Source organism: Pseudopipra pipra, chromosome 27, assembly GCF_036250125.1.
Source record: "Pseudopipra pipra isolate bDixPip1 chromosome 27, bDixPip1.hap1, whole genome shotgun sequence".
NCBI lineage: Eukaryota > Metazoa > Chordata > Aves > Passeriformes > Pipridae > Pseudopipra > Pseudopipra pipra.
Genome location: NC_087575.1, coordinates 4,702,040 through 4,724,942, shown reverse-complemented (window position 1 = coordinate 4,724,942; position 22,903 = coordinate 4,702,040). Strand labels below are relative to the sequence as shown.

The 22,903-nt window shown below is 60.1% G+C and overlaps 1 protein-coding gene across 4 annotated transcripts in view; it reads left to right on the top strand.

The window, feature by feature from the left end:
- Positions 1 to 22,307, top strand: part of LOC135403494 (collagen alpha-2(I) chain-like) — a 31,726-nt gene extending 9,419 nt beyond the window's left edge. The window contains exons 2-4 of one of the 4 annotated variants that reach the window (XM_064637583.1): positions 7,885 to 8,212; positions 21,979 to 22,081; positions 22,165 to 22,307. The gene's annotated coding sequence lies outside the window, so the exon portion shown is untranslated. Of the gene's footprint in view, positions 1 to 7,884; positions 8,213 to 10,632; positions 10,945 to 16,642; positions 17,291 to 21,975; positions 22,082 to 22,164 lie in introns of those variants that run through there. The other 3 variants (XM_064637582.1, XM_064637584.1, XM_064637585.1) reach the window with 3 other exon arrangements.
- Positions 22,308 to 22,903: the final 596 nt, after the last annotated feature.

Sequence of the window (22,903 nt, the reverse complement as noted above, 5' to 3'; positions counted from 1 at the left end):
GGGTGCCCTGAGGATGGAACCCTGTCTGTCTGTCCGTCCTGCTGCCCCCGGCTGAGGGGAGCGGGAGACGGGCTTCAAAAAATTCCCGGGAAATAATAATTGTGGGTCCTGCCACCGCTGCTGCCTCCCGGGCGGGGGGGCCTTTTGGGGAGGGTGTTTTCAAGCCTTTCCTCCTCCGCCGCCACCAGGAATGTGTTTATTTATTTTTAATGAAAAGCACGATCCCGGTGCTGCTCCGGGGTTGGGCCTTGGCAAACAAGGGAAGGTGCTGGGAACAGGGAAGGTGCTGGGAATGGGGAAGGTGCTGGGAATGGGGAAGGTGCTGGGAATGGGGAAGGTGCTGGGAACGGGGAAGGTGCTGGGAATGGGGAAGGTGCTGGGAACGGGGAAGGTGCTGGGAACAGGGAAGGTGCTGGGAACAGGGAAGGTGCTGGGAACGGGGAATGTGCTGGGAACGGGGAAGGGGCTGGGAATGGGGAAGGTGCTGGGAACGGGGAAGGTGCTGGGAACGGGGAAGGTGCTGGGAACAGGGAAGGTGCTGGGAATGGGGAAGGTGCTGGGAATGGGGAAGGTGCTGGGAACGGGGAAGGTGCTGGGAATGGGGAAGGTGCTGGGAATGGGGAAGGTGCTGGGAATGGGGGCTGTGCCGCTTCCCCCAGCTCCGAGGAGTGACCCCCCGGCTCCACCGTCCCCAGAGCTCCCAGCCCCGACTTTCTCTGCCCTAATTCCCTGGGAAACCAGGCGAAGGCTGATCCTGGCGCGGCTGTTTATTGTTTGTTGGAAATCTGGGATTTGTGCAGAGCGTGGAGGGGATTTCTGGGCAAATCACGGGCTCGGTGTTGGGGGGGATCGAGGTGTGACGCGCCCGGATCGCCCCGTCCCTGGGGAAATCCCATCCCTTCATGTGGCAGGTGGGGATTTAACGTGGAATGTTTGCTCCGGGAGCACCAAAAGCTGGTTGTGAAACGTGGGCATGAGAGGAGCGCTGGTGTGTTTGGGGTCTCCAGGGCTGGGTGGTGGAGGGGGGCACAGCCACCAGCCCCTCGTCCCCTCCGCTCTGGCTTCGCAAAACAGCGACAGCCACCGGTGCTTTTTACCTCCTTCCTGTTTTCCCTCAGTTCTTACCCCAAAATCGAAGCGTGGAGATCCCAGAGCCAAACGAGGGTGGGCTGCCCAGGCCGAGGGCACTGCCCAGGGCACCAAAAACCACCTCAGCTCCACGATCCTCCCCGACACCCCTTCCAGGGCGGACTTTAGGGCTAAACCCCCCCCCGTGCAAAGCCAGGAGGGGCCCACGTGTGCTCCCACAGCCCCCCCCGGGCTTGCACACGCGTGTGCACACGCGGCCAGGCCGGGCCCCGGGGCCGGCTCTGCTCGGGAGAGACGTGGGGTGCGAGTGGCATTTCAATGCAGCCCCGGGCGGGAACAATGAGGTGTGTTTTTAAGGGACTGTGAAAGGGGCTTTTTTTTTTTTTTTTTGTGTGTGTGTGTGTGTGTTGTTTTTTTTTTTTTTTCGCTGCCGAAGGACTGAAAAGGCGGCGGGGAGAGGGGGGGAGAGGAGGGAGGGGAGCCCGGGCAGCCCCTCCATTAGCTCAGTGCAGCAGCGAGAACAGCTGTGAAAAGAGCCCAGGCCTTTTTCCCACGCCCAGAGGAGCGGAGCGAGGGAAGGAGCCCTCCCAGCGAGGTCAGATCCCATCACTAATATATACACAGGCTGTGCCCTCATTCACGTCACCCCGGCGCAGGTTTGTTTAAGGCACACACACACTGACACTAATTTCTCCTCGCCCTCGCTCCCCCAGCCGGCCCCATTATGGTTAAACCCTCCCCGTGCCCCGGCGACGGCTGGCGGCGCCCGGGGGGGGGCGGGAGGGAGGGTTTTTTATTTTTTTTTTATTTATTTATCCCCTCCCCTCCCCTCCTCGCCCCCCAACACCTGACCGACAAGGTCAAGACGAGCCGCCCGCGCCGTCGGTTGTGTCCGGCAGCTGCTGCCGCGCCGGGAACGCGGCTCCAGGAATGCGGGGCCGGGGCCCCGCAGATGGGACCTGGCGGGGCTCTGACACCCGGCACTCAGCTGGTGGAGGCCGAGGGGGGGATGCTGAGCCCCGGGGGGATGTGGGTGGGTGAAATAACCCCCGCCATCCAGGCTGGGGGCATCCCTGGAGCACGGCTGGTTGATGCCGGTGGAGCTCCGGCCTCGGAGGGTGGAGCTGGGTGGTCTTTGCTGGGGGAGAGGGAGAGGGGTTTGCTCGAACCTCACACCCTGCAGGTTCCAGAGTGCTAATGGGGAGTTTTGGGGTGGTTTTGGTGCTGCCAGTGGGGTGGGTGTGCGATGCCCCTGCACAGGGCACAGGCCAAGCCGGGCTCTGCCAGCGCTGCCCTCGCTGTCGCCGTCCCCTGCACCCCGGCACTGAGGGGGCTTGGGGGTCATTCCTGCTGAGGGGGTGCAGGATTTGAAGTGCAGGGGTGCTCTGCAGCCCTCACAGGGGGCGAGGGGGCTGCTCCCTTCCCAGCCCTCCCATTCCAGGGCACATCCTGTCCCCACGTGCTGCCAGCCCAGCCCAGCCCAGCCCAGCCCAGCCCAGCCCTGCATCCACCACGAAACAGGCAGCAAATAAATCAGGTCTTGTTTATTCCCGCGCCCGGGTTCGGTGTGTGAGTTCATTTTAAAACGTTCTGCCTTAAATTACAGCCCTAATAAATCAATACCCACTTAGCGAGGCGGGCGAGCGGCCGCGGGGGCGAGCGGAGAATTAGGGAATTGAAGTTGCCTCGGCGGCAGCTCAGGCTTTGGGAAGGGTGAGGGAGGGTCCCAGCTGTCCTGGGACACGTGTGGGCACGGCTGGGACATGTGTGGGCACAGCTGGGACACGTGTGGGCATGGATGGGCTGCTCGTGGGCATGACTGGGCTGGGCTGGAGTTCACCCGTGCGTGGATGTGCCAGGTCAGGACGTGTGTACACGGCTGGGACACGCCTGTGGATGGCCAGGACACACGTGTACATGGCTGTGTGTGGCTGGAACATGTGTGTGCATGGTTAGGACACACATGGGCGTGGCCAGGACACGTGTGTACATGGCTGGGACACGCGTGTCATGGCTGTGCGTGGCCCGGAGGTGCAGGTGGGTGGCTGTGCATGGTTAGAACATACATGTGCATGGCTGTGCATGGCTGGGACATGTGTGTACATGGCAGGGACATGTGTGTACATGGCAGGGACACAGGTGCCATGCATGTGGGTGGCTGTGCCCGGCCAGAACACACGTGTGTGTGCGTGGCTGCCCTGGCAGGGGCACGTGGCAGGGCAGGTTTGTGCCACCAGGCACCCTGTGCAGGGATCTGGGGCAGCCCCAGAGCTGATCCCACCTCCCTCTCCTGTGACTTGGGGGTTCCCTGGATTCCCCCCAAAGGGGATAACCCTGTCCCTCACACCCACACCCCACCCTCCTGTGCCTCGGTGCCCCTTCCCCGCTGTGGGCAGCCCGTGATGCCCCCGCTCGCGGCTCTCCCTGCCCGTCCTCCCCTCCCTTCACCCCTCTGCTCACACCTTGCCCTTGGCTAATCCCCTTGTATTTGTCTGGGCCGCCTTCCAGGGCCACCCACCTCTTTATATCTTTACTGCCGAGTAAACGCTGCCTTTGCTCTGCTAAACGGGGGCTCCTCCTCGGGAGGAGCCCGACACGGGACCCGACCTTTCATTGCTCTGCTAAACGGGGGCTCCTCCTCGACACGGGACCCGACCTTTCACGTGCTGCTCACCTTTTTCAGGGGCTGCCCTTCCCCTCCCGCCACAGCTACCCCCCATCCCCCTCCTCCTCCTCCTTCCCGAGGATTCAGTGCCCGGCACCGGGGCATCCTTAGCCGCCTGATCCCACCGCAGCCATGCCCAAGGACCCTCTTCCCCGTCCCTCCCCACCTCCCCCCGCGTGTGTCGAGGCCGGTTTTCTCCCTCCTTTCCCCCCCTTCCCTCCCTCTCCCCCTCGTCTCCCTTGCCAAGCCCTGACACTCGATGGCAGCCCCATTCAAAATGCATGGGCTTCCCCCCCTCTCCCGAGCGCGCCCCCGGTCCTTTTGAACTAAAAGGATTTTTCTCAGAGGCTAAGTTCAAAATGTGCGGGGGCCCGTTATTTATTTATCACCCCCTCTATGTATTATTCATTTATTTAAAAATGTATGGCAGCTGGGAGCCCCGGTGTTTAATCATCACCCCCACGGATGGCGAGGGCCAGGTGGAGCCGGCCCGGCCCCCTCGCTCCGCCGCTAACCTGGCGCGGTGGCCGCCGCCGGCCCGCCCGGGCTTACGCCTCATTTACCGCGAGCCCGACCAAAAATACCCCCCCCAGCCCCGCCCCAGCCCGGGAGCCGGCGGTCCAGGGGGATGCTGAGGACCTGCTGGGCCCCAAATGCCGTGTGAGGGTGTGTGGGGCCGTCGTTGTCGCTGTGGGGCTGTCGCTGTGTCGCTGTGTCGTTGTCATCGTCCTCGGCGCTGTTTTTTTTGGGGGGCTGAGGACGGGGACGTGCCCTGCTCGCCCCTGCCTGGCTGCTCTGCTGTTCCCTCCTGGCCCTTCTGGTGTCCCTCAGCCTGTCCCCAGGACTGGGAGCCTGGAAGGGGCTGGCATTGGGCTGTCGGGAAGAAAACAGGGCAGAAAAAAGGGGAAAACAGGCCGTGCTTCGCTTTGCCCGGCACAACGGGCAGAGGGGACACATCCAGCCCTGCTGGCACCCCCGTGTCCCTGCAGGGCTCAGCGAGGGGGTGACAGACCGAGTGGCCCTCGAGGGAGGAGCATGAAGGGTTAAAGATGCTCAACGTCCCCCCCAGGAGCCCCCACCACCCTCTTCCTCGCCGGGACACTCGCTAATTGAGACAGCTTCGGCCCCTGCCTCCCTCCTCTCCCCCTGGGGCTGAGCTGCCTCTTCCCAGGGGGAGCACATTGTCTGCTCCAGCGGGTTGATGTAATCCCTAAGCCCGAACAATACTTCCCCACCCCGCTCTGGCTGAAAGGGTATTAGTTGCCCAATGAGATAATTACTCCACAGGCCACCCTAATCATCCCCTCCTCGGTCCAGCCGCTCTCCCCCGCCCGGCTCAGCCCCGAGGGCACCCGGGATGTGGGATTGGGGCGCCCCGGGGTGATGCTGCTGGAGGTGCTCACCCTGCACGGCCACACCGACCCCAAAATCCAGCAGGAGGATATCCTGGGGAAGAGGGATGTGCTGCTGAGATGTCACCTCCAGCCTGGTGGCCGCTGGCGCCTCAAAATGCCGCCCGTTGTGCGGGGTGGGAATCCCGGGATGTGCTGTTGGAGCACGGGGGGGATGAACCCGCCCCCGGCGCGATGGGATTTGGGGTTTTCCAGAAGTCACAACCCCACCTTGACCCCTTGGGAAGGGCCTGGGCTGGCAAATATCCCCTGAGTGCCCAACAGGGAGCACAGGCCCATCAGGCTGAAACCCGGGGAAGCAAAATTCCATGTTTTCACCAAATATCAGCACCTGCAGAATCAACGAGGTCAGACCCGATTTCAGAACCCAAATCTCAGCGGTTTAAACCCCTGCCCCAATCCCCAGGATAAATGTGAAGTTTCCAGACCTGGTTTGCCAGGGAACAATCCCAGTTTTCAGCTCTGCTTTGTGCAGCCTTCGCTGCCGGAGGGACCCCGACCTTGCTCCGAGCGGAGCCACGTGGCACACGCGTGGCATTGGCGTGTCCCCACGGGCACACGTGTGTACCCACGCAACGCTGGATGCTTGCCTGGGCTGCAGTCCAGCGGTTTTCCCAGCTGGATGGTGCCAGGGCTGGATTTGCCCTGCTGGAGCAGCAAGGACCGTCATCTTCAGAGCTCCCCCATTCCTTGAATGCCCGACGTGGAGCTGGGAATGCTGCAGGAAAAGGGACCTGTTTAGGGTTGCTGAAATTAAAGCCTAGTTCTTATTAATCCTGCTCTTTGCAGCTCTGGCTACACCGAAGTCAGGGGTTATTCCATCCCATTCCCATCCTGGAATGCTGGTACAGCACGAGTGAGGCGGGCAGGGAATTAATCTTCCATAGGTTTTGTTGATCCCAGCCCCAGGAATGGTGGCCGGGGGGGATCTCAGGGGCTGGGGGGGAGAGACAGAGCCAGGCAGGGGGACACTGACCCTCTGCCACCGGGAATTTGTGATGGGAGTCGGTGTTTGGTGGGATGGTCACTGGGATGGTCACTGGGATGGTCACTGGAAGGGTCACTGGGATGGGACGGGTCTGACCAGGGATGGGGTTTGAGTGACAGGTCCAGCAGCAGCACAGTCACCAGGCTGCACCACTCCAAGCTCCCAGAGAGGACTGGACATTCCCATTCCCCAGCAGCACCAGGAATATCCATTCCCCAGCAGCAGGGATGACCGTTCCCTGGCAGGACTAGGAATATTCATTCTCAGCAGCACCGGGAATATCCATCCATCCCCAGCAGCCTGGGAATGCCCATTCCCTGGCAGGACCAGGAATATCCATCCCCAGCAGCCCCGGGAATATCCCTCCATCCCCAGCAGCCCGGGGAATATCCCTCCATCCCCAGTATCCCCGGGAATGCCATTTCCCGGCAGGACCAGGAATATCCCTCCATCCCCAGCATCCCCGGGAATGCCGCCGCAGCTCCGGGGCCGTGCAAGGCCAGCGCTGCCGCTCCCGGCCCCGCTCCCGCCGCTCCCGCCCGGCCCTTTCCCGGCCGATCCGCTCCCCCCCGGGCAGACAAACACGGGCTCTCCCTCTCGGCCGCCGAGCCCCGGTCCAGCCGCGCACACAAAGCCGCTCCATTATCCCGGGGGGACGGAGAGGAGGGGCCGGGGGGCGGCGGCCGCACAAAGCGCTCGGGGCCGCCCCTATTGTGTCTGGGCAGGAAGGGCCGGGACCCCCCGGCGCGGCCCCTCAATGGCCCCATTGTGTCTGAGCCCCCCCGTCCCCTCGGGTGTCCCCCTGGGGGGTGTCTGTGTGTCCCCCCTGCCCGTCCGGGGCGGCAGCACCATCAGCTCCGGGGTTTTTGGGGTGCTCCCCCTCTGGTGTTGGAGGGGATGGGGTTTGGGGGTGCCCCCCACACACACACCCCGGGGTGAAGGTGGGTGCTGGGGCCAGCGAGAGGTGAAGTTCTCACCTCCGCCTGACGTGGGTTTGGGTGATAAAAAGGCGGATTTGGGGCAGATTAAGGCGTCCCCTCCCCGGCAGCGGGTGCTGGAGGTGATTGCTGTGGTTTGGAAGTTGTCACTGCGGTTTGGGGATGGCCAGTGAGGGTTTGGGTGTGATCCATGAGGGTCTGGAGGTGATCACTGCCGTTTGGAGGTGATCAATGAAGGTTTAGAGGTGATCACTGTGCTTTTGGAAGTGATCATTGAGGGTTTAGAGGTGATCAGTGTTGTTTGGAGGTGATCAATGAAGGTTTAGAGATGATCACTGTGCCTTTGGAGGTGATAAATGAGGGTTTAGAGGTGATCACTGTGCTTTTGGAGGTGATCATTGAGGGTTTAGAGGTGATCAATGTTGTTTGAAGGTGAGGCTTTGGAGGTGACCCATGAGGGTTTCGGGATTATTATTATTGGGGATGACTCATGAGGGTTTGGGGTGATCAGTGAGAGTTTGGAGGTGACCCCTGAGGGTTTGGAGGTGATCACCGTGCTTTTGGAGGTGATCAATGAAGGTTTAGAGGTGATCAATGTTGTTTGGAGGTGATCAGTGAGGCTTTGGAGGTGACCCCTGAGGGTTTCGGGATTATCCGCCAGGGTTTTGGGGATGACTCGTGAGGGTTTGGGGGTGATCAGTGAGAGTTTGGAGGTGACCCCTGAGGGTTTGGAGGTGATCACCGTGCTTTTGGAGGTGACCAAATGCCCCATTTTGGATTTTTTTTTTGCAGAGGAGAACTCCCCCCACTGCTCTGATCACCGGGATCCCCCCACACCCCTCACCGGGAGCAGGGATGGGGCACCAGAGCCCCAGGAAGACACCCCCTCCCCCAAAACACCCTCAGCCTGGAAATCCAAGGATGGAGGAGCCCCGTGGGTGCCATGGACTGGGCATTCCTGCCCCTGGGAGCTCCCAGGCTGCTCCTGGAATGGGTCTGCAGTGACCAAGCTGTTCCATCCCATCCCTCCGGGACGAGGCAGCGCCGGCGGATCCGGGCTCGGGACGTTGGCTTGGCTTTCCCAAGGATGCTCAGCACCCCTTCACCTCTCCTGGACGGGGTAAGGTTGGGCTTTCCTTGCTTTCCTCTCCACTCCTGCAAGCCCAGACCGCTGGCACTGGGGTTTTCCATGAAAAACCTCCCTCCAGGCTCCCTCCAACAGGGATTTGGGGGGATAAGGGAGCAGCACCATGGAAGGGGCTGCTCCTCACCAGCTCAGTGAGGTGCCACAATGATTATTTTCTCGTTGTTTTTGGGAGGAAAAAACCCAGGTTTTATCCCCATATTACATATATTCCACTTTGGAAACGTTTGGATTGCTCCCCCTTCCCGAGCTGGTGGAAAACTGGGCTGTCGCTGCCAGCTTTTGGTTGCCAAATAATTGACTTTTCCCCCTTATTTCCTTTTCAATTTACATCTAAAAATCTTTCCTCCACGACCCGAACACACCCTTTAAACAGCACGAAGGGGAATTTTCCCCCCCTCACCTCTGGCTTTGCCCCCGTCTGGGTGTGCAGCCTCATCCATAAATCCTCCTGTGCTCAAAAAAAAATCACTTTTCCTGGGATTCAGCCGCAAAAGGGACTTCCAGCTTTTTCTGGGAGCCGGTTTTGGGGTAAGAGCTTCATCCCAACCCCCCCTCAGCGCCGGGGAAGGGGGGTGGGGAGGACACCCGGCCCTGCAGCAGCAGCAGCAGCAGCAGCTCATCCCATCCTTGGGAGTCAGTCAAGGGAGAAAATCCACATCCCCTGCGGTCCTCCCTCCTCCAAGTCCTTCCACGTGACAGCAGAGCTGTCCAAAACATTAGGAAAAATAACTTTCACCTTTGCCAGGGTGAGCCTGGCAGCTGGTGTGGGCACTGCCACGGGCAGCCCACGCTGCTCCGGGCTGGTTTTCCAGCAGGGATTTGGCTCGCCCCAAACACACAGCGGGGAGATGAGGAATATTTATCCCATTTTCCCCCCAGAACGAGGCCTGTGCAGGGCAGGGGGGGTTGGGAATCTGCTGGTTGAGGCTGGATTTCCTCGGGGTTTTCCTGCTGGGTGGCACCTGAGGGGTGTGCGGGTGTGTCCCTGCGGGATCACCCCCCGGAGGTGGGTCTGGAATGCTCCTTCCTCCTCACCCACCCTCCCAACAACCCCCCTGGGGACACCCATCCCCACGTGGGCCTTCAGGACGGGTGGGATCGTCCCCTTCCCACCTGGAGACCCCAGGGTGGGGTTGGGAGCCCCAGCTGAGGGCGAGGAGCCCCCGAACACCCCGAGTTCCGACGCTCCATCCCACCGAACCCCCTCCCCGCCCGTTTCTCCTTCATTTCTTCTCCCTCCTGCTTCGAAACATCCTCCTCTCCCTCCAAGGGGCGTCGACACCGGGATGGGGCCGTTTGGTGCCCCATGGGTGCCCCTGGCAGACGCTCAGCACCGTGGGCAGAACCATCCTCCTCCTCCTCCTCCTCCTCCTCCTCCTCCTCCTCCTCCTTTTCCTCCTTTCCCTCCTTTTCCTCCTCCTCCTCCCTAAGATGGCCGGCGGCCCCAAAATGGTGCTGAGCATGAGACGCCATCTGCAAGGCTGGTCCCACGCCCGCCGTGGCCTTTTTATGCAAAGGGGAATTAATTAGATTTGAATATGGTAATTAAGCCATCAAGCCCCGGGTGCTGCACCAGGGCCCTTCTTTTTTCCCCCCCTGGGCTTTCTTCTCACCCCTCCGTCCCCCCCTCTGCCCCTTAACCCTTCCCCCTCCACTTCTTGCACCCAAGGAACGGCTCCTGCATCCTAATTAACGCCTCCTCCATCCCGGGAATGTCGTCCTGGGAATGTTGTCCCTGGATTGTTGTCCCTGGAATGTTGTCCCTGGATTGTTGTCCCTGGATTGTTGTCCCTGGATTGTTGTCCCTGGAATGTTGTCCCTGGATTGTTGTCCCCCTGTCTTGGCCAACGTGCTCCCGTTTGTCCCCTCCCTACAAACCATCCGGGTGCTTTCAGGTGACCACCCGAAAAAGGGAGGGAAACAAAAAGGATTTGGGCAGGCCAAGGAATCCTGGTTGGTCCAAAATTAATTCCCCACAAGAAAAAGTCAGGTTTTCAGCCTCTCTGCTCCTCACATTCCCAACATTGTCCTTCTTCCCGACGTGCCTGGTGTCATCCAGGTGCTGCCCTTTGCTGGTGGACAGGGGTGGGTGAAGCTCCTTCCTGATGGGAAGGAAAAGATTTGGGAGCTGAAGGAGTTTCCAAATCTCTGTGCCCAGAAAAGGTATTTTATTTTTTTTTTAAAGCTGGGAATTTGAAGCTTTTGCCATTCCCACCTTTTTTTTTTTCACCCTGTAACTGCTGGGATTTACCCACCCGAGCCAGGTGACGTGAGCAGACCTGAAAACTCCTGCAAAGAGGGACCTGTATGTAAAATATCCCAAACCCCTGAGATATTTTATATACATCTGTATTTATAAGGAAAATATTTCCCCCTTTTTTTTCCCCCCTTAGCTCCTAAAGCAAAGGGAGGAAATGGGGAATACCTGTGGGAGCTGGGCAGAAAAAACACCCCCCGGGCTCTTTCCCAGTAAGTTGCTGAGAACTGGAATTGGTTTTTTTGTTTAAAAAACGGGAATATTTGCGACAGGATAAATTCTGGTAACACTTATAACTGTGCTGGGGAGCTGCTTCCACCTGAAACGAGAAATGAGCTGAAATTATACACATATATATATAAATATATAGGTGTGTATATATATGGTGATATGGTGTGTGTATGTTTTTATATGTATTATATCTATTTATATATATTATATCTATTTATCTGGTGGTGGTAAGAGGCTGCCGGGGTTTAATCCCAGATGGAATCCCGGGATCTGACAGGGGCCACCCCGGGGCTGGGCCCCCCCTGCTCTCCCTCCCCATCAGCTCTGACCTACATAGCGGGTGCTGGAGCCTCCTGCAGTGACAGGGACCTCCCCTTTGGCATCAGTTTGGGGGAAATAAGGCAGAAATGGGGGGGTTTCTCCTCCAGCTCCGGCCACGGGCGGGCACAGGGTGCTGGACACCCCCTGGGTGGGAGTAGGGGTGACCAGGGTGGGAGCAGGAGTGCCCTGGGTGGGAGCAGGGGTGCCCAGGGTGGGAGCAGGGGTGACCAGGGTGGGAGCAGGGGTGTCCTGGGTGGGAGCAGGAGTGTCCTGGGTGGGAGCAGGGGTGCCCTGGGTGGGAGCAGGGGTGTCCTGGGTGGGAGCAGGGGTGACCAGGGTGGGAGCAGGGGTGTCCTGGGTGGGAGCAGGGGTGGCCAGGGTGGGAGCAGGGGTGTCCTGGGTGGGAGCAGGGGTGACCAGGGTGGGAGCAGGGGTGTCCTGGGTGGGAGCAGGGGTGACCAGGGTGGGAGCAGGGGTGCCCTGGGTGGGAGCAGGGGTGACCAGGGTGGGAGCAGGGGTGTCCTGGGTGGGAGCAGGGGTGTCCTGGGTGGGAGCAGGGGTGACCAGGGTGGGAGCAGGGGTGTCCTGGGTGGGAGCAGGGGTGACCAGGGTGGGAGCAGGGGTGTCCTGGGTGGGAGCAGGGGTGCCCAGGGTGGGAGCAGGGGTGACCAGGGTGGGAACAGGGGTGCCCAGGGTGGGAGCAGGGGTGCCCTGGGTGGGAACAGGGGTGACCAGGGTGGGAGCAGGGGTGCCCTGGGTGGGAGCAGGGGTGACCAGGGTGGGAGCAGGGGTGCCCTGGGTGCCTTTGGGGATGAGCTGCCGGGTTCTGCCTCAGCCCAGAGTAGGCTCTGCCTCTCTCCCGGGGTGCAGGAGGCACTGGTGGCATCTCCTGGGCTGGATTTTCTGCAGCTCAGCCTTGAAATAGGAGCAGGGGATTCACCTGTGGGACCCAACTCCACGGGGACAGCAGCTCTGGGGGGATTGTCCATCTCTGCCAGGCCTTCCCGGGGTGGCAGAGAGGGAGAAAATACCCCAGAGAGAGGGAAAAGGAGCAAGGGGGGGGGGGGGAAAAGGAGGGAAACCAGTAAAGTAGGAGAGAAAATAGGCCAGGGAGAGAGAGAGAGAGGGAGGAACAGAGGAGAAATCATAAAAACCACGGAGAGGAAAAGGGAGAGAGTGGAAGAAGGAGCAGAGGATGGAGGGGGCTGATGGGCTGGGACACAAATCAGGGCGAGGGGATGAGGCAGGAGATGGGCAGAGAGGGTGGAGAGGAGCAGCAGAGGAGGCAGAGGAGCTGCTACCCCCGGGAGGATGCTCGAGGACCCATCTCATGCCAGGGCTCAGCTTGGCAGGGTGGCACCAGGGGGGTGACAACAGCGACATCCCCGCCGAGCCGGGAATACCCGGGAATACCCGAAGGTCTGAGTCCCTGAGAATCCCCCCCCATATCCCGGGAATCCCGGGAATCCCGGGATCCAGGGTCCCACCGAGGAGCCCGACCCTCGGGGCAGGCGAGCAGCACCCACCGGGGCTGGAAATGTCCCCTTCCCGGCAGGATTTCTCTCCTCTTCCCTCTTTCCCCGCCTTCCCGCAGCCGCCACGTGGATTCCCCGCGGCAAAGGGAAAACAAGCGAGGATGTTTCTTTTGTCTCGGGCTCTCCCGCTCTAATCCACCCCGGCCTCCTCCCCTCCATTCACTGGTTTCTTCCCCGTCTTCTAGTTGGGGGCAAAAAAAAAGAAAAAAAAAGGGGTTAGAAATATTTTATTTTCGTGGTTTTGTTTTAATTAAAAAAAAAAATAATTAGCGTCGGGGAGATGCCCCCCCAGTGTCAGGGCTGGTCCTGGCTGGTCCCAGGGTGGTCCCAGGGGTTTCAGCTCCCCGAGCCCCCCCCCCACGACACCCAGCTCAGCCCAGAGCTGCTCGTTATTCCTCTGAGCCCCCCCCTCCCTCCCCCAAACCATTTCTGTGGGAGAAAGAAATTAAAATAAATATAAGTGATGTGCCGGTGAGAGCTCGGGATTGGGGGAGAGAGGGGGGAGAAGGGGAGGGGGGAGAGGATGGAGAGAGCTTAAAAATTACAGTGGGAATTAGCAGGAGTCTGAGCTGTTGTTTGCGCTGCCCATTAGCATCTGCCTATTTATCTGTCACCAGATCCTCGTGGCATCCATCCATCCATCTGGATCCCTGTCAGTCTGTCTGCCTGTCTAATTATCCATTAGCATGGCAAAGCCCCCTGACGAGGCAGACGGGAGCCCACCTCGGCTGCCCTTCCCCGGCACACCGAGCCTTTGATGAGCCCCGCGGAGCCCGGCCCCGCTCCCGCCCCTCCCACACGGCACGGGGATGGTCCTGCAGGGCCAAACCCAAATAATGAATACAGGGATGGTCCTGCAGGGACAACCCCAAATAACACAGGGATGGTCCTGCAGGGACAACCCCAAATAATGAATACAGGGATGGTCCTGCAGGGACAACCCCAAATAACACAGGGATGGTCCTGCAGGGACAACCCCAAATAACACAGGGATGGTCCTGCAGGGACAACCCCAAATAATGAATACAGGGATGGTCCTGCAGGGACAACCCCAAATAATGAATACAGGGATGGTCCTGCAGGGACAACCCCAAATAACACAGGGATGGTCCTGCAGGGACAACCCCAAATAATGAATACAGGGATGGTCCTGCAGGGACAACCCCAAATAATAAATACAGGGATGGTCCTGCAGGGACAACCCCAAATAACACAGGGATGGTCCTGCAGGGACAACCCCAAATAATAAATACAGGGATGGTCCTGCAGGGCCAAACCCCAAATAACACAGGGATGGTCCTGCAGGGCCAAACCCCTTCCCCAGACAGCACGGGGATGGTCCTGTAGGGACAACCCCAAATAACACAGGGATGGTCCTGCAGGGACAACCCCAAATAACACAGGGATGGTCCTGCAGGGACAACCCCAAATAATAAATACAGGGATGGTCCTGCAGGGACAAACCCCTTCCCCAGACAGCACAGGGATGGTCCTGTAGGGACAACCCCAAATAACACAGGGATGGTCCTGTAGGGACAACCCCAAATAATGAATACAGGGATGGTCCTGCAGGGACAACCCCAAATAACACAGGGATGGTCCTGCAGGGACAACCCCAAATAATGAATACAGGGATGGTCCTGCAGGGACAACCCCAAATAATAAATACAGGGATGGTCCTGCAGGGACAACCCCAAATAATAAATACAGGGATGGTCCTGCAGGGCCAACCCCAAATAATGAATACAGGGATGGTCCTGCAGGGCCAAACCCCTTCCCCAGATAACACAGGGATGGTCCTGCAGGGACAACCCCAAATAATAAATACAGGGATGGTCCTGCAGGGCCAGTCTCAAATAACAGAGGGATGGTCCTACAGGGCCAAACCCCTTTCCCAAACAACCCAGGGATGGTCCAGCAGGGCTGTGGGGTGGGCATGCACCCCGTGGCAGTGGGGGACAGCCAGGGTGGAGCCTGGGGGGGGGGTTGCACGTCAAGGGGGGTCTCTGCAGCGCGTTGATCGTGACCATAAATGTCCTTGCCACGATGCCACGTGTCCCCACCGTGCTGTGTGTTCCAGCCAGGGGTGAGCTCTCCACATCTCCCTGCTCCCCCACACCCACCACAACCCCCTCTCCCCTCCCCGGGGTGGGCACTACTGTGCCAGGGGCAACCCCATACCCACCACAACCCCCCCATACTCCCTGAGGCGGGCACTGCCGTGCCAGGGGCAGCCCCACACCCACCACAACCCCCTCTCCTCCCCGGGGTGGGCACTGCCGTGCCAGGGGCAGCCCCACACCCACCACAACCCCCTCTCCTCCCCGGGGTGGGCATTGCTGTGCCAGGGGCAGCCCCACACCCACCACAACCCCCTCCCCGGGGTGGGCATTGCCATACCAGGGGCAGCCCCACACCCAACACAACCCCCTCCCCAGGGTGGGCACTGCTGTGCCAGGGGCAGCCCCACACCCACCACAACCCCCTCCCCAGGGTGGGCATTGCCGTGCCAGGGGCAGCCCCGGCCCCGCCAGCGGCTCTTTGTGCCCAGGGCCTGCACAGAGGGGGCTCCTTTGTTCCCAGACCCCCCTCCCCGCCTGCCCACGGGCCCCCCCCGGCCCCGGGGAGGGAGCAAATCAGCGGCGTTTGCATATTCCGAGCAGGTGGGGGCCCATATGCCGAAGATGCACCAGACAAAATTAGCCACCATAATCATAATCAAGTGTGCCGTGGTGCTGGGGGGAGGGAGGGAGGCAGGCAGGGCCTGGCAGACAAGGCTGATAATTATGGAGCTCAGCATGTGCGCGGCGCTTTCCCAACAATTATGCCGAGCTCAGCAAGCTGGAGATGCTGCTCCCTCCAGCCACCCTCCCGTCGCCCACCGGCAGCTCCCGGGAGGTTTCTGCCGCTCCCAGCCCTTCCCAGGGGACTTTGGGAGCGTCTGACCCCATCCCTGGTGGGTCCAGCCCCCTTCCCAGGGGACTTTGGGAGCGTCTGACCCCATCCTTGGTGGGTCCAGCCCCCTTCCCAGGGGACTTTGGGAGCGTCTGACCCCATCCCTGGTGGGTCCAGCCCCCTTCCCAGGAGACTTTGGGAGCGTCTGACCCCATCCCTGGTGGGTCCAGCCCCTTTCCGGGCTGGTTTGGGGCTTGGGGGTGGTTGCTGGCTCCACATCCCCCCGCGAGCTGACTCCCCCCAGCCGCCTTCCCACACCTTCCTCCTGCGGTTAAACCCACGATTCCCACCTGGAGCAAACCCACAGCGCCCAAGAACCATCCTCCTCCTGCTCCATCAGCATCCTGCTGCTCCTGCCCTGCACGGGGAGCAGCACGAACCCTTTACAAAGGAGCTCTGCCGCTCCAGCTTCCCAAAAAATCCGGTCACATTTGCCTGCCAGGACTCTCCCTGCTCTTTGCAGGGGTGTGTCCGTCCTCCACGGACCTGGGGACGAGGGAGGTGGCAGGAGGTGACACTCTGGATCCATCTCCAGCCTCTGGATCCATCTCCAGCCTCTGGAGCTCCGGGGCTGGTGTCAGGCAGCATTTCCCTGAAGGAGCCCTCGGGAAGGGGGCCAAGAAGGAGCCGACGGGAGATGCTCAGTGGAGCAGCCCCTGCGCCCTGGCCTTGGGAAGAGGCAGCACAGCTCGTGCCCCAGGCGCCTTCCAACCGGCAGAGGAGGAGGAAAACAAACTGATTTCCTCCTTAAAACAGGCTGGAAGCAGCTCTGGCTCAGGTTTAGGGGATGCTCCTGCTTCCCTGGGGTGCGGCGGGGACGGGGGGACAGAGGCTGTGGCTGTTCCCCGATGGATCAGCTCAGAGAGCTCGGGGACAGTTCCCCCATGGATCAGCTCAGAGAGCTCGGGGACAGTTCCCCCATGGATCAGCTCAGAGAGCTCAGCACACGTGGGAATCGTGGCTCTGCCTCCCCCACCATCTCTGTTTCTCCTCCTTCCTCTCTCCCACGTGGGATTTGGGGACCAGGACAGACCGTGTCCCCCCCAGCCCCGGGTCCCTGCAGCTCTGGGGTTGAGCAGCCCTAAAGGAGGATTTTCCATGCAGGGAGGTCTGTGGGCACGTCCAGCACCCCAGCACTCTGCTGCCAGTCACCTCCCAGCTCCAGCACCAGGAGGGAGCACCAAACCAGCACCAAACCAGCACCAAACCAGCACCAAACCAGCACCAAACCAGCACCAGAACCCCCGTTGGCACTGGAGGATTGACCCTCCCTGCACTGCTCCGAACTGAAGGATTGAGCAGAAGATGATGGAAAAGCTGGAAAGGGACCAGTTTGGTTCATTGATCCTGGGGCATCTCCCAAAGTGGCCCCAAAATGCAGTTCCTGTAGGATGGGGCAGCGTGTGGGAGCCACTCCGTGTCGTGGAAGGGGATTTAGTGTCCCTGAAGATCCTGCCTGGCTGTTGGAAGAGAATCTGGGAACAACCTTAACAGCCCACACTGGTCCAATCTCCTCCCACCCACAGAGATCCTGGTTTTGGTAAAGTCTGGAATAACTCAGCAGGAACCTGGACTCACATCCCCTCCCGTCTTGCCCCGATCCAGGAAAAGTTGCCCTTTCTCAGGATTTTCCAAATCCCAGCAGACCAGGGCCATTGCTGTCCCATGCACCTTCACTGATCCTCTCCTTTCACCCCCAAATATTAAGGTTTTCCTGGTTGAACCCTTCCCAAATAAACCCCTCTGCTTAAATCATCTGCTCCACAGCTCAGGATGCAGAGGAGCTTCCCGAGGATTTCCATGGGCTCAGGGCACACCCTTGAATCCCCCCCATGCCCTGGGCGTGCTGGGGCTGCACTCATCCATGGAAGAAGGATAAAATATTCCTCTCTGGAGGTCTGGGAAGGAGTTTTTGATTCCTTTTAACCCGCAGAGGGAACTGGAGAGAGCGAGAGGCAGAGCTGAACGATCCGGCGCTGCGTGGAGCTGGGGGGAGGCTCTGCAAAACTTGGGAAAAGCAGGAAAATTCCTCCACCTGTTTGCTTTTAAACAGGGATTCGTGGGGTTTTTTGGTGAGGAAAGGGAGGAATAAAAGCTGGAGGGCTGCCAACAACCCCCGGAGCGGAGCGAGGGGCAGGACCCGCCGCTCCACACCCACCACGGGGCCGGAGGAGCAGCCGCTCTTCCCGGCTATAAATCCCGCCGGATCGGGGTTATTGAGATGCAGGGAGCGGGGGGAACGAGGTGACCGGAGACTCCATAAATATTATTGGGGGCGACGGGGCCGAGCGGGGCCGGCGGGCGAGGACAAAGCGCCCATTGAGCTCCCGGCGGGGCCGCGACGGCCCAGCTGCCGCGGGGACCGGGACGGGGGTCAAGGTCAGAGGTGGCCCCTGCCTGCATTATTCCCACCCCCCCCCCTTTCCCCCGCCCCCCGAACCCTTTTCCTCATGCCCATAAACTTAATAAAGCTCCCCGGGAGTCCCTGTGCCCGCGGAGGGCGGTGGGAGAAGCGGGAGCTGGAAGGGAAAGGGAGGGAGGGCCCGGGGTTGTGCCCGCTCTGAGGTGGCTTTGTGCCCTTTTGGGGTCTGTTTAATGGTAGATAAGCTTGGTTTGAGCTCTGGTGGGCTTGGCATCCCCAGCTCTGTGCTGGAGGAACCCCGGGATGGGGCCGAGCTCACCCGTGCCCACCCCGAACCACCCAGCGCCCCGTGCCCGCTTTCCCCCATTCCCTCCATCCCGGGGGTTTCTCCATGTGGATATAGAGCTGGACCCTTCAGCTGGGCACAGCCCCCTCCCCAGGACCCGGGAGCTCAATCCTGCTGCCACACAAACTTGGGTTTTCCCAATCTTTGACTCCCTTGGCAACGCTCGTTTCCATGGCGAAGGGCCGGGAACCTCCACGTGGACGCCGAGCTTTCCCCCCGGGTGGAATTCAGCTCCTTTCCCCGGGGTGCTGCCCCTTGGGGGGAGATCCCCAGCACCCCTGGGGGCTGCCCACCCTGGGGTGGGGCAGTTCTGAGCCCGCAGAGCACGGAGGGTTTGCCTGGGAATAGACATGGAGCGGGCAAAGCCTCTTCTGGAAAAGGAGAGGGGTTTGTGGTGCCCCCCAAAACGCTGCTGCTCCCCCCTGCGAGCCCAGCTCTGGAGCCTCAGGGTTTGAAGGCAGGGCCATGTCCAGCTGCAGGGCAGTTTTATTCCAAAATTATGCTAATGAGTCAGTTTTCCTTTGCTTTTCCACGTCTCCAAGGCTTAATGAACTTTGGCAAACGAGGAGCAGGACCCGGGGACAGCGCCGGGTGCTGGTGGGTGCTTTGGAGCCCCAGTGCTGGGAGTGCACCCAGGAGCTGTTCCCAAAGGGATGTGAGTCACTGCAAGATCAGGATTCCCGCCAGAAAAACCAAATGGAAAGGGTGAGGGTTTTTTTCAGTTTCACAAAAAAAAAATCTCACACTCTCTGCTCCCCTCGGCGCTGCCAGAGGAAGGGGTTTGATTCTGCTTTCCATCCTCGGTGGGTAAAAACTCCACGTGGGAGCAACAGCAGTGACAGACCCTCCGTGGGGACATTCCCTCCAGGAATCACCCAGAGCCCCCATTTTTCACCCCAGAGCCCCCATTTTTCATCCCAGAGCCCCCATTTTTCACCCCAGAGCCCCCATTTTTCACCCCAGAGCCCTCATTTTTCACCCCAGAGCCCCAAATCAGCATTTCTGTGGGTGCAAGACCCCCCTCTGGCATCGCTGGGTTTTCCCACCTCCACCTCCCCGGGAGGAGGGAGGGAACTCCTTCCTCTCCACGCTTCCCCCTCGCTGCAGTGGAAGTGAATTCTTGCAGCAGTTCGTGCCCTGAAGGAGCCTTAAAACCTCCCAAATTTGACAGCCAAAAATAGCTGTTGCTCTGCTTGTTTCCAAGTGTTCACTCATCCCGATTTATTTGAGTTCCTACCCACGCTTTGAATCCCAAATCCCGGGCAGAGGAGGGGGAGAAAACCTGCATCAGTCATGGAAATGCTCCTGTGCTCGCTTAACAGGGGGTGGGATCATAATTTTTCCTTTGCTGGAAGGATGTCTCCTGCTCCAGGGGTGCTGGGGAGGGCTGGAAAAGCTGGAAAACCTCCTGGAGTTAATCTTCTCCTGGGATTTCTGAGTATTGGGATTGTGTGGCTGCTCCAAGAGGGTTTTTCCCAGCCCTTGGTATTCCTGTTTGGGGGAGAGAGGATGGTGGCATGGCCGTGCCCCTCCTCTCTCCTGTGCCAGGGCTGATCCATGTGGATGGAGCAGCCCCTCAGCATCCCTCCTTTTCCATCCAGGGGGTGCTGGAAAGCGAAATTTGGCAGATTTTCGGAGCCAGGTCAGGAATCCACAGGGAAAACCCAGTGCAGGGGGCACGGCCAGGACGAGGCTCCTGGTGGGGTGGACACGTCCTGCACGGAAAATCCTCTTTGCAGCAGCTTGCACAGCCCCAAATCTCCCTCCTTGGAGGTGTTTGGGGTCGCCCAGGGCCGACTCTTGGGTCCCTGTGACCCCCCTTGGGAAGTTTGGGAGCTGTGGAGGGTTTGCATTTGTGATCCCCCCGCCCGGTGTGAGGGTGAGGAGGGGCTCCAAACCTTCCCAAAAAGCTGGAGAAGGAGGGATGAAGGGCTGTGGGGGGAGGAAGGTGCCCCCCATCCTCACACCCCCCCCCTCTCACCTCCACCAGGCTGCTGGGAGGAGGGAGATTAATCCCTATGGAAATTTATTTAAATGAATTCCCTCCTGGACGCTCAAGCTGTTCCAAGGCTGGCGAGGGCAGGGCTGGGGGGGAGGAGGGAGTGCAGACCCCCCCAGGCACCCCAATTACAGCCCCATCTCCAGGGGGTTGTTCCTCCCTCAGGCACTTCTGGGTTGTGCCCCAAACCCGGGTTTGAACCCCCAGACCACCCCAGGGCTCCCTGGGAGGTGCCTTGGTCCCGGGTTGGAGCACAGAGAAGGTGCTGGTGGCTCTCACTGTGTCCCAGAAAATGCTGGGGGGAACATCCCAAGGGGTTTGGGTTTGCTCCAGAATCCACAGGCCTCGCTCAACTCCTCAGGGAAAAATCAGCTGAGCGTTCCAGTCAGTGGGAAATGCTGGTTTTCCTGCCCCAAACACCTCGGTTTGTCACTTAAATTCACTCTTAAATAGATCCAGCCCTTCCCAGATTGAACAGATCCGGTTCTTCCCCTTCCCACGGCACTGGATGATTCCCATTCCTGACTGCACTGCTGGGAAGGGGCAGGTGGAGATGCTTTGGCTGTCTGGAGGCAGAGAGAGCACCACAGCCAACCCCAAAATCCCAGGAAGCCTGGACAGACCCCTGGAAATGGGGATCCAGGGCACCTGGACAAGGCTCCTTTGGGATGGGGCACAGGTGTGGGATTGTCAGCGCAGGGAAGGGGGGAAAGAGGTCCAGGAAGGGGGTCTGGTATGGAATTGCAGTGGGAAAACTGGGTTTGAGGGGGCCTGGTCTTGCAGGGACCCCTCTGGCAGGACCCCCCCATTTTCAGCATCCTGGAGGGGGAGCCCAGGGGGGCTCTGGCAAAATCCAAAGGATAAGGGAATCAAGGAGGAGCTTTTCCAAAAGCAATATTCCCACTGGAGCGTCAGCACGTGCAAACACATCTTCCCCATCCCTGTGTGGGCATCCTGGTTGGGATGCAGGGCATTCCTGGGCATTCCTGGGCATCCCTGGGGAAATCCCTGTGCCTGGAAGGGATCAGGGTTCCTGCACTGACCCCCCACCCCACACAGATCCAAACCCCAGAGTGGGAGATCCCTCAAAGGGGGAGCCAACAGGAAGAGTCACTTTTGGGGGATTTATGGAATGTGGGACCTCATAAAGAGGCGCCAGAGCCTGGACAGGCAGGGGGGACACAAGGAATGCCCCAGGGAGCCAGTTAATGAGGGAATTTGGGCTCAGGAAGGGCAGAGGGAAAAGCTGGGAGCAGGGAGGGGGATGTAACCATAGGGATAATGCAGGAGACTGGAACTGGGAGGGGGGGGTGCAACCTGGGGTAGTGGGAGGTGTCCCTGCCCGTGGCAGGGGGTGGGACTGGATGGGTTTTAAGGTCCCTTCCAACCCAAACCAGTCCAGGATTCCGTGACCCCACTCTCCTGCCATCTCCAGTGATGTGGATTTTCCTGCTCCTCCTGCCACCTGCCCCCCCTCAAGGTGCCCTGAGGTGCCACCAGGCACCCAAATACCCACTGACCCCAAATTCCTGCCTGTCCCCACCCGAAGGAGGCTGGAGCCAGACCCCAATAGAAATGTCCCCAAGTGCACAGCGGGACTGGGACGGAGGGAGGGATTTGGGAAGGGAATTGGGATGGTGGTGGCACAGCCACCTCTCATCTGTGCCATGGGGGCTTGGCCCTGGCTCTCCCCGGGCTGGCACTGGGCTCACACCAGTTTCTGCCATCAGCAGGTGACAGGAGTGGACGCTGTGGGGTCCGAGGAAGGCCGGAGAAAAGCCCAGGCTGGCTCTGGAGCGTGGGCAGGATCCGTGGGATGCTCATCCCGTGCCCAGGGTAAGGACTTACCCCCCCCCTTCCCAAATAAACCTCCACAGGTGTGCCCAGAGGGTCCCACCTGAGGTCTCCTCACCCCTCAGTGCCAGAGGGGACAGCGAGGTGACATCCCAGGCAGCTGGAAGGACACAGAGCCGCTGCCACCCAGCCCAGGGCAGCGGGAGGATGGTCTGCAGTCAGCGAGGGAAAGGGGGGAAATTCCAGTGCATTAAAGGTGTTGAAAGCCCCCAGTCATGTCCCAGCCTGGTGTCTGAGCAGAATTTTGCCCCTTTTTTCCTGCAGGACCCCCAAATCCCTGCGAGCCTCCATGCCCGGGGTGTGTTTCCTTCCCCACAGGTCGAGCTTTCCCCTCCCAGCCCTCTCCTTCCCCACGGTGGGAGCTGAGGGGTGTCCCGAGGGTGTCCTGGCCCCAGAGGGGACGATGCCCTGTCCCTTTTGGGCTGGGGGGAGGCAGGAGCAGCCCAGCTTCAGGCTGGGGCACTGTGGGCACGAGTGTCACCTCAGCCTTGCTCCCTCCTGCTCATTTCCACCCTGGACCTGGGGACGGGCTGTGACCCCACTTTGAGGGACAAACACCCCGTCAGCACCACCAGCTCCCAGTTCAACCAGTTCAACCAAGCTGGTGCTGCTGGTCCCGAGGCTCACTCCAGCCCCACAGCTCCTGTTTTCCTGCCTTTAACTCAGATTTCAAGGCAGAAGCAGGAGCTGGAGACCTGCAGCTCCAGCAGCAGCCGGGGACGGTGCCCAGGATCCACCACAGGGTTTGGTGACTCCGATGGTGACACCAGAGCCCGGAGCTGAGTCTGGCTCTGTCCCCTCCCC